The sequence below is a fragment of the Neoarius graeffei genome, chromosome 23 (assembly GCF_027579695.1).
Source record: "Neoarius graeffei isolate fNeoGra1 chromosome 23, fNeoGra1.pri, whole genome shotgun sequence".
NCBI lineage: Eukaryota > Metazoa > Chordata > Actinopteri > Siluriformes > Ariidae > Neoarius > Neoarius graeffei.
The window spans coordinates 39,843,686-39,857,549 of record NC_083591.1 but is presented as its reverse complement, the minus strand read 5'-3'; positions in this window follow the sequence as shown (position 1 = coordinate 39,857,549).

The window sequence follows — 13,864 nt, the reverse complement described above, 5'->3', positions numbered from 1 at the left end:
TCAGAACGTAGATATAGCCTCCTGGAAGAAAGCCTCATTTCAGCCCTTTTCCCAGTGCGTCATTTTGCTAATGAGAAGCATGGAGGCGGGGAAGGGTAGAGGGTGGGGGCGTGCCATGGGGGGAGGGGGAGGGGCTGCCATCTGCCTCCCAAGCCGGCGAAGAGCGCTCCTCGTCGGGCACGGCCAGGCGGGCGAATGCCCTGGTCTGTCTGCCCTGTCTAAAAAAGATAGTACAACTCGAGCCCATGGTAAAACTGGGACTTTGTCATTTTTTCCCCGCCTGAGACCCATGGTAAAACTGAGCAGTGGGACTTTGTCATTTTTTTCCGCCTAAGGCCCATGGTAAAACTGCACTTCCAGGAGGGGCTGCCGTCTGCCTCCCAAGCCGGCGAAGAGTTTTAAATACCGTTTTAAAATACAGTTTTAAATACCGCGCGCTGACATCATTAAGGTGCGACGCGAGGAAATAAAATAAATTCAACAAATGTTTGGGTTTTTACTGAACAAACAAACAAATAAAATGAACGAGTGACTTAAAAAAAAGAATGTGGGTGTCTTTGTAAAAACTGTTTTGATTGGCTATTATAACAGAGGTAGCGCAGAGTACCTGGCTAACTGCAGGAAGCGGTTAGCTGCACAGCTAATGTAGCCATTGCAAACGCACCGATTTTAAAACACGGCAAAACGACTTAACAGTTATACACTTACTTGTTCGGTGTTTGTGGCTGATGCGGCAGGGATGCTTAGTACGGACCCAGGCTTCAGTGACAGTTGATGTGCAAAACCTGCCCTGTACTGTCCCAAGTTGTGGAAACATTCCTCAGGAAAATGCTTCCGACAAACATACACCGTCTTAGGTAGACTCGACGGCGTATTATTGGAGTAAATAAAATTAAGCCACTGCGTCTTCAGGGGCTCTCCCGTCGGCAGTAAAAACAGACTCTTTTCTGTGTTGTCACATCCATGTACAGCGCAATTTCCATGTTTCGCTCGCTTAGGTGGTGCCATGTTGTTGTGTCCTCTATGGTCTCCTCACTACAACTGGGCGGGCAATCCATACAGTGGGTGGGAATCCAGAGGGGGGGCGTGGGGATCATCTCCCTTGCTGACGTAGGCAAGGGAAGAGCTTATCAACGCGCCGTTTTGACGCGCCATTCTCAAATGTTGGGCGTAGTTTGATTTACACATTATGAAATTTCTAGCCACTGGGGTGACTTAAGAAGGTCAGAGGAACTCATTTTAACGTTAAAAAACCTCAGAAAGTGAAAATTTCATGCCATGGGACCTTTAAGTATTCTTTTCTTAACACTCAGAGGTCCGGGGCCTTTCAGACACTTTGAGGCAGTCTGCTACACCTTGACATTAAGTTTTTCATCTAACTAAAAACATCTATGCAAAAGTGGTACATATGGTGATATTCTAGAAAACCTCAATGATAATATAAGAGTAAAGTGAATGTAATGAAATTAGTTTTTATTAAAATTAAGTGTAAACACAACCAGACAAAAAACTATTTTCAAAGGTCTTCAAATCTTGTTTAAAAAAAAAAAAACACTATAAATATATCTGGCCAAGACTTTTGAAGTTTGAACCTTGTAAACATAAGTGTTGTCTACATAAAAGTAAGAAGATCATTCAGAAATGTCATGAAGGTTCAATACAAATTGTAAGAAAGTCAGACTAACTGAAGCCAGTGGCTCTTTCAAATGAATACGGATTAGAAGAGGTGGGGTTTACATTAGACCGTATCAGCGAATCATCAGATTAACGTTTTTAAAACGATTAGTGTGCACACAGCAACGCCAATACACGATTCGCGTGCACACAGCAACGCCAATACACGGATACGCTTGGCTCCGCAGGCATCCTGCGCTCCAAATCACTCCGCCCTGAACAGCGAGTGCCCTCTGGAGGGTGCGCACTCCGGCCCTGCGCAGCTCACAGAGCGCGCGAGTGGAGTGCACGAGCAGTGATTTGGGACTGAGCTGCTGCGTCTGTGATCTCAGTGCATGTCGGGCATGCGCGTCACTTACCACTTGCAAGTGGAAGGATGGCAAGCCTAAAGACAATCATAACTACACAATGGGCAGTATTTGCATCAGTATTTGCAGTATTTTCATACTTTTATACTCTTTAATGAAAGGTGATACAAGGCGGAAGTCTGCGCCGTTTTTCAGCAGTCGCATCACATGACCAACACCAGCGAATCAGGAAGGTGGATGTCACAGTGACGTTGTCCAATGACGACGCCAGCTAGAGCTCAGCGTATCCACGTATTCTCAATGTTTACACAGCACCAGACCAGACACGATCTGGATTGAATACGTGGACCCTGGCGGATTCCCGTTTCCCGGCGTTTTAATGTAAACGGACAGTGCATCTGCGAAGAAAACGAGACAGATACGGTCTAATGTAAACTTGGCCTTAGTGTTTCACACCTGTAACTGCCCCCGCCCCCCTGTCGCTGTTCAAGTGTCGGTGGCTGTCCATTTGTCAATGACTGTCATTGTCCTGTCAATTGCTCTGCCAGGGCATTGTAGTTCCCTTCCCCCAAAGCTTTCTACTGAAATTAGCAGTTCTCATCTCGATGCCAAGCAACAAAACAGTTGTTGTCTTGCTGAAGGCAAAGGTAGACGATACATGTATCACACTTCCACAGAGTTTTTGTTTTCCTCCCCTGCCGCCTGCAGTACACACAGGCTCTGCGACCATCAGCAGCCCTCTTCCCATCTGCGCTGAGCTCAATCCCACAAACTGGCATGAGAGTCTCTCCAGCTGTCTGCACAGGAGCCTTTGGGGGCTGAAAAGTCAGTGGTACACCACACAGCTGTGCAGTGAGCTCCTCCATGAATTGCTTATGGCTCATTCTTTCCTTCTGCATGTTTTCTTTGTGGAGGATGAAGGCATTTGTTGCAGCAACGTCCAGGAAGTGAAGAAAGAGCTTCTTGTACCACTTCACAGTTTTGTGCTGTGCTGTGAAGTACTGGATCAAGTGGTCAGACAAATCCACACCACCCATGTACTTGTACTCTACTATGGGTTTGGGACATGGAACAGACTGTGTTGACCAGACACCCTGTCTGCTTTTCACTCTTTGCTGCACTACATCCCCAGTGTACACAGCATGGATGGTGGAGCAGACAGACACCTCTTGTGTATCCATCCACTCCACATAGACAACAGGTCCATCACTTTAACCCAGGTGTCATCCACATATCTGAACCAGTGGCTGGGAGCAACTCCTGAAAAAGTGGTCAAAGCTTTATGTTCCACTTCCTCCATGTAAAGATTGGCCACAATAGAGGACACCAGTGAGCCCATGGTGCATCCATGCTTCTGTCTGTAGAAACTTTCATTAAACTGGAAGTAATTTCAGTTTCATTAAACTGGTTCCCTGCTTGACCTCTGCCTGACTACCACTTATTTCCAGTTTAATGAAAGTTTCTACAGACAGAAGCATGGATGCGCCATGGGCTCACTGGTGTCCCCTATTGTGGCCAATCTTTACATGGAGGAAGTGGAACATAAAGCTTTGACCACTTTTTCAGGAGTTGCTCCCAGCCACTGGTTCAGATATGTGGATGACACCTGGGTTAAAATCAAAACCCATGAAGTGGAAGCCTTCTCTAAGCACATCAATGCAGTGGATATCAACATCAATTTCACTCGGGAGGACATCAGTGGGAATAATATAGCCTTCTTGGATTGTGATGTACACATTAGACAAGACAGAAGCCTTAGCATCGAGGTCTACCAGAAACCCACACACACAGACCAGTACCTACTCTTCGACTCTCACCACCCACTGGAACACAAATTGGGGGTCATTTGGACCTAGCAACACAGGGCTCATAACATCCCTACAATGGTAGAGGGAAAAGAGAAGGAGCAGAATCACATCAAGAAAGCACTTCAGAACTGCAGGTATCCCAACTGGTCTTTCTTCAAGAGCAGAAAAAGGAACATAACGGACAAGGAGGATAACAGGAACAAACGCAAGAACATTGTCATTCCCTACATTTCTGGTCTATCTGAGAAACTCAGGAGGATCTTCTACAAACACAACATTCCGGTACATTTCAGACCCAGTAACACCCTGAAGCAGAAACTGGTCTGCCCTAAGGACAGAATAGCCAGACACAAACAGGACAATGTAGTGTATGCAATTCAGTGCAGTGAGGAATGCACGGACTCGTATATTGGGGAAAGAAAACAACAGCTTCACAGGCGTATGGCTCAACACAGGAGAGCCAATTCCTCAGGCCAGGACTCTGCTGTCTACCTTCATCTTAACAACAAAGGACACTCATTTCAGGATTGCAACGTACGCATTTTAGCCAGAGAGGATCGTTGGTATGAGCGAGGAGTTAAAGAAGCCATTTTTGTCAACCTGGAACGGCCATCACTGACCAGAGGTGGGGGTCTAAGGCTACGTTTACATTAGACCGTATCTGTCTCGTTTTCTTCGCGGATGCACTGTCCGTTTACATTAAACCGCCTGGAAACGCCGGGAAACGGGAATCCGCCAGCGTCCACGTATTCAATCCAGATCGTGTCAGCTCCGGTACTGTGTAAAGATTCAGAATACATGGATACGCTGTGCTGAGCTCTAGCTGGCGTCTCATTGGACAACGTCACTGTGACATCCACCTTCCTGATTCGCTGGCGTTGGTCATGTGACGCGACTGCTGAAAAACGGCGCGGACTTCCGCCTTGTATCACCTTTCATTAAAGAGTATAAAAGTATGAAAATACTGCAAATACTGATGCAAATACTGCCCATTGTGTAGTTATGATTGTCTTTAGGCTTGCCATCCTTCCACTTGCAAGTGATAAGTGATATGCGCTGAGATCACACACACAGTGGCTCAGTCCCGAATCACAGCTTGTTCACTTCACTTGCGTGCTCTGTGAGCTGCGCAAGGCCGGAGTGCGCACCCTCCAGAGGGCACTCGCTGTTCAGGGCGGAGTGATTTGGAGCGCAGGATGCCTGCGGAGCCGAGCGTATCCGTGTATTGGTGTTGCTGTGTGCACACTAATCGTTTTAAAAACGTTAATCTGATGATCCACTGATACGGTCTAATGTAAACATGGGCTAAGACATCATTTATCAGCCAACTACAATGCAGTCCTTGGCACACTTCCCAGACAACTGAATGCACACCAAAACCCAGCTGTTTTCAGTGACTCACAGGAGGACAGAGAGAATCAGCATTCCACTGATCACCTTAACAGGCAATCCACTGATCACCCTAACGACTCTCGAGGCCATTCACATCCAGCCCCCAGTGACCCACACCAACAGGATGACTCAGCGACACCTTAGATGAGCTTTTCATCCATGAGAGGATAAATACCTGATACTCCCTACTAGTCAGACAGAACTGAAGAAGCCTTTCGGATGAGAGGTGAAATGTCTTCAAGAATCTTCAAGCAAGTCCAGTTGCTCTCTTTTACCACCCACAGTTGGGGCATTGTTCTTTTCCCAAAATTTTGTTGGCAGTTTGTATTACTGCTGTGCTAAATGTATCCAACACCATATCAATATCTGTGCTGTTTTGATCTTGAGTCGTCAGTGGGGCAAACCTTCCTCCAATCACTGCCTGAAACTCTTCCCTAATTGTAGGGTCTTTGAGTTTATCCAGGTTAAACCGTAATCTTGTGAATTTTGGCTTGCTTTGTCTCTTCAAACGTGTTCTAAAAGTCATCAATACCAGGTTATGATCACTTCCCACATCTGCCCCTGGGAAACTGCGTATGCATGCCATGTTGACCCCTGCGCAGAAGCGTTTGGCGACCATTATAGTCAATTTGGTTTCTATGCTGACCGTTTCCACTAAGCCACGTCATTCTCCTGGAAGTCTTGTGTTTGCCAAAGGTGTTTGCAAGTACTAGGTTGTTGGTTGCTGCGAACTCTAAGAGTCATAGCCCTCTTTCATTTGTTGTTTGATTACAGGATGTGCCACATGTGCCTTGCCAGTTTAGGTGTGCATCTTTTCCCACCTTTGCATTCCAGCCTCCCTGTACTACTAGGGCATCCTTCTTGTGTGTTTCTTGTATGACTTCTTGTAATTGAATATAAAAAAGCTTCCACTTCATCACTGTGGTCAGTCATTGGAGCGTAGGCCTGTATGACTGTAATGTTGAAGATGGTTGCCCTTAAGCAGATAGTGATTAATCTGCTAGAAACTGGGTGACATCCCATGACAGTATCTACAATATCTTTATGGGCTAGAAACCCTACACCTTCTTTGTGTTTAGCATGCCTTCCGCTATACTAAATTTTGTGGCCTTCATCAGTTGTGGTTTCCCCTATGTCCTTCCACTTTACCTCGCATAAGCCTAGTAGATTCCAGTGGTATTTGCTCATCTTGTAGGCCAACTCTTCGAGTTTCCCATCTGGTCTTAGTATTCTAATGTTTCAGGTGCCAATAACTATAATATCTCTGCCACACAGTTTGTCTCTCTGTACACCAGAAGTGGACTTGTCACCTCTGCCCTAGTTTGCAGTGGTAGGCATGGCCCTTTTTAGCCTGGGTGTTGGCTGAGCCAGTATTGGATTTGTAGTGGTTGCCTTCACCATCCTGACGTATCTTGGGCAGGGTGGCCTGGCGGAGCCCATCCCTCTCCAGGCTGTCAGCCACTTCTGAACTCCTCCAATACTCGGTGGGTCACCCTGGCCCTGGACACTTGGCCATTGGGCTCATTGGTTGGCCCCTCCGCCCTGGCTGTTGACTCATGTGCTTCTTGTGCCATATGTCATTTGCCTCATGTGAGTTCATCTGTCCTAGGATGCAGTGTCAGCATCCTCCCCTCATGTGGTTTAGTCTGCCTGCTGAAGCGGTTTACCGGGGTGTAGCACTTGGAGCCAACACATGAGAGATTGGAGGATGGGTGAGGTCCAGTGAGGTTTGGCTACTCAACTAAGTAGAGTGCAGCATGCCAGACGCCCAAAGGTACTACCTCTATCCAGAGCCCCCTACACCCCCTACACTCCTCATCCACTATTTTCATATTGGGACAGCACATCAACCATTATCCCTAACTGAAACACCAAATTAACACACACCAACACAATTAAATGAGTGTGATTTTTTTTTAAAATTAAGCATGTGAAATATCGGTGCATTAGCAACACTGCTGACCAAAACCAAACATGGCCGCCCATAATCCGGATGTGTCTACAAATTGCCATGACGTAGGTACCTCTAGACCAACCCTGCACTAGAAGTAATTTATTTTCATTGGTTACACATACCTCGCGCTAGAAGTCATTCTCTTGATTGGTTGCACATGCTGTCACTCACCAGACTAGTCAAGGAGCCAAAACATTTGTTTGGAGGTGCCCAAATTCATCCTTTCCCTATGACTACACTGTCTAACATATCAAAACTTCCTTCACAATACAAAATCAAGACACCCATGAGTTAATGTACACCAAATCTAGATGAATCTGATGAACCACTGAGGAGTGGTAAAGCAGATATTGATGAAAAAGCCACCCTTTCTGTTGCCAAATGGTGGCACTAAACCAGAGGGTCATTTTGGGCATGTGGGCATTCATCAGAATCATCATATCCTATAACCTGTGAAGTTTGAGCCATATCAGGCAATGCATGGTGAATTTATGACACATTACCTGTTTGTGTGGATTAACATATAAATTTACTGTTTTGCCTTTTAAAATCTTGCAAGATATCACAAATCCCCTCACAATTCAAAATCAGCAACATTTTGACATCACGTATACCAAATCTGGCATGAATCCAACAAACTGCCTTGAAGGAGAACATCAAAATGTAACACCTGTCAAAACGCACAAAACCAAAAATACAACCCTGATTCCAAAAAAGTTGGGACAAAGTACAAATTGTAAGTAAAAATGGAATGCAATGATGTGGAAGTTTCAAAATTCCATATTTTATTTAGAATAGAACATAGATGACATATCAAATGTTTAAACTGAGAAAATGTATCATTTAAGAGAAAAATTAGGTGATTTTAAATTTCATGACAACAACACATCTCAAAAAAGTTGGGACAAGGCCATGTTTACCACTGTGAGACATCCCCTTTTCTCTTTACAACAGTCTGTAAACGTCTGGGGACTGAGGAGACAAGTTGCTCAAGTTTAGGGATAGGAATGTTAACCCATTCTTGTCTAATGTAGAATTCTAGTTGCTCAACTGTCTTAGGCCTTTTTTGTCGCATCTTCCGTTTTATGATGCGCCAAATGTTTTCTATGGGTGAAAGATCTGGACTGCAGGCTGGCCAGTTCAGTACCCGGACCCTTCTTCTATGCAGCCATGATGCTGTAATTGATGCAGTATGTGGTTTGGCATTGTCATGTTGGAAAATGCAAGGTCTTCCCTGAAAGAGACGTTGTCTGGATGGGAGCATATGTTGCTCTAGAACCTGGATATACCTTTCAGCATTGATGGTGTCTTTCCAGATGTGTAAGCTGCCCATGCCACACGCACTAATGCAACCCCATACCATCAGAGATGCAGGCTTCTGAACTGAGCGCTGATAACAACTTGGGTCGTCCTTCTCCTCTTTAGTCCAAATGACACGGCGTCCCTGATTTCCATAAAGAACTTCAAATTGATTCGTCTGACCACAGAATAGTTTTCCACTTTGCCACAGTCCATTTTAAATGAGCCTTGACCCAAAGAAGACGTCTGCGCTTCTGGATCGTGTTTAGATACGGCTTCTTCTTTGAACTATAGAGTTTTAGCTGGCAACGGTGGATGGCACGGTGAATTGTGTTCACAGATAATGTTCCCTGGAAATATTCCTGAGCCCATTTTGTGATTTCCAATACAGAAGCATGCCTGTATGTGATGCAGTGCCGTCTAAGGGCCCGAAGATCACGGGCACCCAGTATGGTTTTCCGGCCTTGACCCTTACGCACAGAGATTCTTCTAGATTCTCTGAATCTTTTGATGATATTATGCACTGTAGATGATGATATGTTCAAACTCTTTGCAATTTTACACTGTCGAACTCCTTTCTGATATTGCTCCACTATTTGTTGGCGCAGAATTAGGGGATTGGTGATCCTCTTCCCATCTTTACTTCTAAGAGCCGCTGCCACTCCAAGATGCTCTTTTTATACCCAGTCATGTTAATGACCTACTGCCAATTGACCTAATGAGTTGCAATTTGGTCCTCCAGCTGTTCCTTTTTTGTACCTTTAACTTTTCCAGACTCTTATTGCCCCTGTCCCAACTTTTTTGAGATGTGTTGCTGTCATGAAATTTTAAATGAGTCAATATTTGGCATGAAATTTCAAAATTTCTCACTTTCGACATTTGATATGTTGTCTATGTTCTATTGTGAATACAATATCAGTTTTTGAGACTTGTAAATTATTGCATTCCATTTTTATTTACAATTTGCACTTTGTCCCAACTTTTTTGGAATCGGGGTTGTAATTTACTTCCTGTTGAGTATGGCTAATACTATGTACATTACAATTTTGTTTGTCTTGGGGCACCTCACACACCTACCAAATTTGACACAGATAGGTGAAACTATATGCCATACCAAGCAAAAGTTTCAATGACATGTGGGGGTGCTATGGGCTCCCCCGGACACAACTGGGGCCAAGCCTCTATCCCTAAGTAGTGGTGGCCAGGACTGATGTGTGTACCAAATATTATGAGTTTTCGCCCATGGGAATCACCTCAAAAATGGCCAAGTCTTGAAGAAAAAAAAAAGTCCTTAGGAAAACAATAGGGCCTTGCACCTCCGGTGCTTGGGCACTAATAATAAATAAAAATATAAGAAATGTGTGAAACTAGAATAAAAATACAATAATTAAAATAACAAACGGTGTAAAAAATAACATAAGATTAAGGCAAATAATAAACACCTTTTAACAGTTAAACTGAAAAAAAAGTTTTGAAGGTTGATAATATTTAAAGGTAACGTGTTTGGTATCAGAAACAAAATTCTGTTTCATGACTTTCATATGTTAAATGTAAAGAAGGTTTTAGACACAAGCTGGAAGACATTTTGAGATGTAGGTCCTGAACTACCAAGAGATTTAAAAACTAAAAACTACAGTCAGTTCTAAATGAAAATAATGCTGCCTGAGCATTGTGAAAAAGCTTTAATAATAATAATAATAATAATAATAATAATAATAATAATTTTCCTGACCATAGCCTTCTTGTGGGTGATGTTAGTGAGGTCCAGGGCAAAGATGGTCTCTTGAGCTCCCAGGATGAGCACACCAGTGTCTTCTCTCAGGAGCATGGTGGAGTAGTTCCACACTCCCTCCTCTTGAAAAACATGCCCTCTGTCACCTAGCAACAGCAGAACAGACTTTTAGGGCTTAGTATAGATAGTTTTCACATGACGTCACAGAATCGGGGATTCCCTGGTGGCGGCCATCTTGGAGGGCTAGCTTACCGTACGGGTCACTGAGCACACATTGTACCGCGAGTTACATTCATTTATATATTATTTACATTTATAGTTACATTACTACTATTTAAAGCTAGCAATGGTGCACACTTGTTGTATTCACGGCTGTCGTAATAGGTCAGATGATGAAGTCAAGCGGAGCTTTTATGGAATTCCCACTCGTACGGGAGCAAACAAAGAAACTCAGCATGCAAAGGAGAAATCTATGGCTTGCGAGAATCAACCGCAAGGATTATCAGCCTTCCAAACACAGCAAAGTCTGCTCCGATCATTTTATAAGTGGTAAGTTGTTTAAATAAACAATCAATTGTGTTTAAGTTTGTTTTTGGAAACCAAAACATCGTGTAAACAATCTCTGGAGAATGCCTAACTGGAACCGCTGAGTGTACATTTACATTGTAATGTACACTTAATATCGCTCGTTTGTCACGTTTCTATTTGACACTTGTCACTTCACTCACGCAAGGGTCATTTTTGAAAAACATTTTAGGTCTATTCTGTATGATTTGATTTGTGTTTTGGATGCAAACAGCGCGCCTTTTGGCGGATGCCGCCTGAATCGCGCAGATCCGGGGGGTTTTTTTGGGGGGGGGGGGGGCGTTGGAGTGTCTGATTATAATTTCAAAGTAAATTCTGTATTAAAATTACTAAATAAGCAAATCCGTTACAGTCCATGAAACAGGAAGTATAAGGATGAGAAAAAAACAGTTTAAATCGGGAAGCTGCGCACATTTGTGCAGCCTGAGCGGTGTGCAGGACTGCGCAAATGTGCGCAGTTTCCCGATTTAAACTGGTTTTTTCTCATCCTTATACTTCCTGTTTCATGGACTGTAACGGATTTGCTTATTTAGTAATTTTAATACAGAATTTACTTTGAAATTATAATCAGACACTCCAGCGCCCCCCCTAAAAAAAAAAATCGGATCTGCGCGATTCAGGCGGCATCCGCCAAAAGGCGCGCTGTGAATATATAAAGTTGTATATATCAGACAGCCTTTAAAGTTTGATGAAGTCAGTTTCAGGCTTTGGAGCAGGCTTTGGCAGTTTCAGGCTTTGGCAGCCCTGCATAGTCACTTGAAAATGCATCTTTGTCCACTTCGTAGGGGTCAATTCCCCCAATCAAGGCCAGTTTGGCTGCATACCGTTGTGGTGAGATGTCGACTAATGTATCTATATACTTCTGTTTGCTTGATTTTGCCGACATTGATCTTTATTTTAGAAAACTGACGATATAACTTCATAAATTCGTCCGAGATAACGTAGCCGGTAGTGGCGATGGTCCGTTTTGTTTGCCCTCCAAGATGGCGGCTGGGGGGCGTTCCCCGGAATGCCGTGACGTCAGTGAAAACTATCTATTGTGGAGTAGCTATAGAGGGTTCCCGCATGACGTCACCGCGCCGCGAGATTTCGGTAGTCGCCATATTGGAAGACCAAGTACACATCTATGCAAGTACATACATACATAAAACAAACTACACCCGAAATGTAGCCAGGGCCGGTTCTGCCCTAATCTGGACCCGGGTGCAACATCGCGCACCCCCCCCCAAAAAAAAACAAAAAAAAAACCACACCAGTCTAAATCAGGACAACCAGTGTTCGAACTACGGGGGTACTCGGGGGATCCGAGATCCCCTGAAACAGACATGAGATCCCTTGAAAACATGATTTGGGAAATGTTGGGGGGGTCTCTAAAATATTGGCAAAATGATGTTTATTGACATAGCAATCGTGTGTAACAGGAAGCATTTGCATATCCGAAGTGTTGTGTTTACATCAAAGATAAAATAAACCGATATGACGACTGCTGCTGCCAGGTTGGTTGTTGAGTAGCCTGACTGTTTTTTTTGTTCTTGCGTGTGGTATCATTGTTGACGTGAGGTTGTTTTTTGAACATGCCAATGCGGACACGATTTCCCCTGATGAGTTATGACTTCAGACACGATGCGTGTGTGGAGGTGTGGAGTCCGCGTGATATGTGCATAAGATAGGCTTCTCGTGTTTGGAGATCCACGCTCCGAGACAAGCGCAAGCACCCCCCCCAGGGGAAAAAAGGGACCCCCCGAAAATATAGGCATAGTTCGAACACTGAGGACAACCATCACATAACCATAAACATTTTATATCAACTATTTTAACTAAATGGGCTATAATAAATAAGCCTGCAGGCAGCCACGGCGGGCTGCCTCAGAAAAGTAACCATTTGTCCTACCTTAACTCGTTTTGCTTTTTCTGCCTCCTTTTTTGTATTTTCGACCCTGCGTTTATTTTCTTTCCTTTTCTGAAAACCCGATTTGTGTCCAGACATTTTGTTCTGCTACCAACGAACTAACTCATCAGGTCTCGTCTCTCGAGTCCGCGATGAAGGGCAACTATTGATACATTTTTACAAACAACCAATAAACAGCCAGTAGGGAGGTTGCAACATTCAGGCTCTCCTTTGCTCACAGACACTCAGTAATGCACTTATTCTCTGTCTCCTGGCAGAAAGCTCCTTGGTTTGCTTGTGTCTCAATCACAGCTGGTATTCTGTAGAAAGACTTCTTTTCACCTTTCCCATCAGCTTTGTTGGAACACCCTAACACAGCACAAAAGTTTACCATTGTAGGTTTATGATGAATCAAGTGCCTCGTGGGTTTAAATTCCGCGCGCTGCTGTTATTTCCCCCTAATCACGAGTTTGTTGGTCTTCCAATATGGCACAGGGTTTGTTTACTTCCGGTTTCCGGTGAGGTCAGTGGGAAGGGTCTATTGGGAGGGAAGCCTTGTGCTGCTCTAATAAAGAAGAGTCCAAAGAAGTGAAGTAGAAATAAGACTTGGTGATAAATTAGCAGAAGATACTTTATCATTGCTTAATCAGTAACCCAATAATGCTTTGCGTTATTCGGATTTGCAATACTGATCTTCTGAAGGCTGCAGTATTCAAATGCCCTAAATGCTCAATTTTAAAATTACATATTGTGAGGATTTTCCATATTTCCAGGAAGAGCTTCCATGTGTGATTTAAGGGCTGTTTCATAATCATGGTTGTCTTTTTGAATAACACCAACTAACCTGCTTAAAAAAAGAAAAAAAAAACCACACAGTTCACTTACTGCTCAGAGAAATAGTTTTCCGTGGTGTGCTGTACAAAGGCCAAACCTGGCCAGCAGTCAATACAGACAAGATGAGGAGGAACAACATGTAGTTAGCTCTTCAAGTCTCTACTACAGCACAAGGCCACTCTTCGTCTCTTAAATGGTGATACTATGAAATTATGGAATTAGAATCAGAATACTTAGTCATGCAGAATCAGCTTGCTGCTGATCCCAGAAGGTGGCACTCTCATGTTCTTTAATCCAACAACAAAATTACATAACATATAACAATAAAAAAGGTACCAATTTCATAAGCACTAATACTGCTACAAACCCAAGTAATGCCATACAGCTTTG